The sequence below is a fragment of the Propithecus coquereli genome, unplaced genomic scaffold, assembly GCF_000956105.1.
Source record: "Propithecus coquereli isolate 6110/MARCELLA unplaced genomic scaffold, Pcoq_1.0 Scaffold127, whole genome shotgun sequence".
NCBI classification, from domain to species: domain Eukaryota; kingdom Metazoa; phylum Chordata; class Mammalia; order Primates; family Indriidae; genus Propithecus; species Propithecus coquereli.
Window position 1 is genome coordinate 6,226,686 of NW_012136858.1, and position 3,507 is coordinate 6,230,192.

The 3,507-nt window shown below is 37.8% G+C and overlaps 1 protein-coding gene across 1 annotated transcript in view; it reads right to left on the bottom strand.

Moving 5' to 3' along the window:
• The window catches only part of RRAGD (Ras-related GTP binding D), a 38,114-nt gene that overhangs the window by 20,874 nt on the left and 13,733 nt on the right, over positions 1-3,507 (bottom strand). The gene's annotated exons all lie outside the window — the stretch shown is intronic.

Sequence of the window (3,507 nt, forward strand, 5' to 3'; positions counted from 1 at the left end):
GTAGTCCCAGCTACTCGGGAGGCTGAGGCAGAGGATCGCTTGAGCCCAGGAGTTTTGAGGTTGCTGTGAGCTAGGCTAACACCACGGCACTCTAGTCCGGGCAACAGAGCGAGACTCTGTCTCAAAAAAAAAAAAAAAAAAATTCCGTTTCTCAGTTTCATTAGCCCCTGAAGTGCTCAAAAGCCACATTTGGCAAGTGGTTAATATATGAGACAACACATACATAGGACGGTCTTATCATCACAGAAAGTTCTAGAGGTCAGCACTACTCCAGTCCCTGGTAAAAATTCAATCCTAAAGTCCTCACAGTTCCTTGAGGGATTAGGCATCAATGGATAAAAGTAGGAATTGGTGTAAAAGTTCAAAACCTTGTAGGGCTCCCTCTTTTCTTTGTTCTTGAAACATATAGTATTAAGTCCACAACGTCCTTTAGTCCTAGACAACCACTTAATTTCTAAGCAGCCTTCATACCTGACTGAGAGTGTTTACATTTCACAGAAGCAAAGTGTAGCCTAGTGGTTACACGCAAGGGCTCTGAAGTCAGCAAGACTTGGGGTTTGAGCTATCAGACCTTGGAAAAGATACTTAGCTTTTGAGACTCAAAGTCCATAAAATAGACTTGATAATGATAATAAACATCTAATAGGACTGTTACGATAATCAAATGAGATCAAGGACCTAAAATAATTATTAAAAGTAAGACTTATTCAGATGGTGCTGGGCCAACCAGATATTCACATGTAAAAGAATGAAGATGAACCCTTATCTCACACCATATACAAAAATTAACTCAAAATGGATCAAACACCTACATTTAAGAGCTTCAACTATAAAACTCTTAAACCAAAATGTTTGATTCGAAAAGGAAACATAGGTATAAATCTGGGTGGCCTTAAATTAGGCAATGGTTTCTTAGCTATGACATCAAAAACACAAGCAACCACAGAAAAAAATAAACTTCAAAATTAAGAGAGAAAGTGAAAAGATAATATACAGAATGGGAGAAAGCATTTCAAATCATATGTGATAAGAGTCTAGTATTCAGAATATATATAAAGAACTCTTACAATTCAACAGTAAAGGCAACCCAATAAAAAATGGGCAAAGGATCTAAATACATATATCTCCAAACAAGATAAGCAAAGGCCAATAAGCATAAGAAAAGATGTTCCACATCATTAGCAATCAGGGAAATACAAACCCAAACCACAGCAGGATGGCTATAATCAAAATGACAGACAAAGTGTGAGGATGTGGACAAACTGGAATCCTCACGCACTGCTGATGGGAATGTAAAATGGTCCACTTTGGAAAAGAGCTTGGCAGTTCCTCAAAAGGTTAATCACAGAGCTACTATATGATCAATTCCACTCCTACGAATATACTCAAAAAAATGAAAACATGTCCAGGTAAAAACTTGTACACAAATGTTCACAGCAGCAGCATTACTTATAATAGCCAAGAAGTAGAAACAACCTGATGTCCATCAACTCATGGATAAATGTGGTATATCAATACAAATGAATACTATTGACCCACAAAAAAGAAATGAAGTACTAATCCATGCTACAACGTGGAAGAACATTGAAAACATTAGGCTAAGTGACAGAAGCCACACACAAAAGGTTACATGTTATATGATTCCATGTATATGAAATGTCCAGAATAAACAAATCCATAGAGACAAAAGTAGATTAGTGGTTGCCAGGGGCTAGAGAGAGGGGAAAATGGGGAGTGACTGTTAATTGGTATGTGGTTTCTTTGCAGTGATAAAAATGTTCTGGAATTAAACAGTGGTGATGATTGCACACCTTTGTGAATGTAATAAAAACCACTGAACTATATACTTTAAAGGAGCAAATACTATGGTATGTAAAGTATATCTCGATTTTAAAAAAAGGGTTCATGAATGACCAAAAAAAAAAAAGACATAAAAATAAAAAACCCAGTATTAAACATGGAGAAAGATCAAGAAAATAAATCGTCTTAAGAAAAAGGGAAGAATATAAGCAAATATAGAGATAGAAATATACTAAATTATTTTCCTAAATTTCTTTTTTGTTTCCTTCTGAACTATCCCTCATTATGTCTTTCTTTGTCCCTGGTCTCAGTCTAACCCTAACAGATAAAAAAGTAATCCTTTATTTTCCTATTGTAACTAAACAATTTTTTCCCCCAAAACTCTACAACTGTCTAAAACTCATGTTACTGATATTATCTTAGTAAATTTCATTTACTATATATAACATTTTGACATTTGAATTTGTAGGTGTAGGTAAACATACGAATTTCAGACAAAATAATGACTGAATAAAGAAAAAGCAAGCAAGTTCAGATGTGCATACACACTACTCCACTACAAGCAACACCTCACTCCTCCTACTTTACCCACACACATTTTCCAGCTCAGCTGAACCCAAGTCAACAAATTGCTGATGATATACAACATAAGCAGTAATGTGGAAGTAAACCACCCAAAGGTCACCAGATTGCTTCTTCAACAGTGATTATATGCTACCCACTCACTATACTGACACTGCAAGTCAATCTCAGCAAAAGCAAGGCATGAATTGAAAACGAAAATAGGACTCTGTCTCAAAAAAAGGGGGGGGGGGACAAATGACCTAATTTTTAAAAGGGAGAGGAGCAAAAGATTTGAAGAGACAATTCACCAAAGAAGATTTATGGAAGGTAAATAAGCACAAGAAAAGATACTCAACACATCATTAGTCATTAAGAAAATGTAGGCCAGGCGCGGTGTCTCACGCCTGTAATCCTAGCACTCTGGGAGGCCGAGGTAGGCGATCACTTGAGCTCAGGAGTTCGAGACCAGCCTGAGCAAGAGCGAGACCCCCCCCCCCCCGCCCCGCTCGTCTCTACTAAAAATAGAAAGAAATTGGCCAAACTAAAAATAGAAAAAATTAGCTGGGCATGGTGGCGCGTGCCTGTTGTCCCAGCTACCTGGGAGGCTGAGGCAGGAGGATTGCCTGAGCCCAGGAGTCTGAGGTTGCTGTGAGCTAGGCTGATGCCACTGCACTCTAGCCCAGGCAAGAGAGTGAGATTCTGTCTCAAAAAATAAAAAGAAAAAAAAAAAAGAAAATGTAAATCAAAACCACAATGGGACACTACTACACACTCACATAATTCTAAAAATTAAGAAGATACACAGTAACAAGCATTAGCAAGGATGTGGAGGTACTAGAACTCACATATGCTGCTGGTGGCAATGTAAAATGATGCAACTATTTTGGGAAACAGTTTGGTGGTTTCTTAAGAAGTTGAACATCTATCATATTATGCCAGCCATTCCACTGCTAGGTATTTACCCAAGAGAAATGAAAGCACATATCCATACAGAAACTTGTACACAAAGGCTCATGACAACCTTATTTGTAATAGTCAAAAACTAGGAACAACCCAAACGTCCATCAACTGTTGAATGGATAAACAAATTGTGGTTATGTCTCAGCAATAAAAATAAATACACAGGCCGGGCGCGGCGGCTCA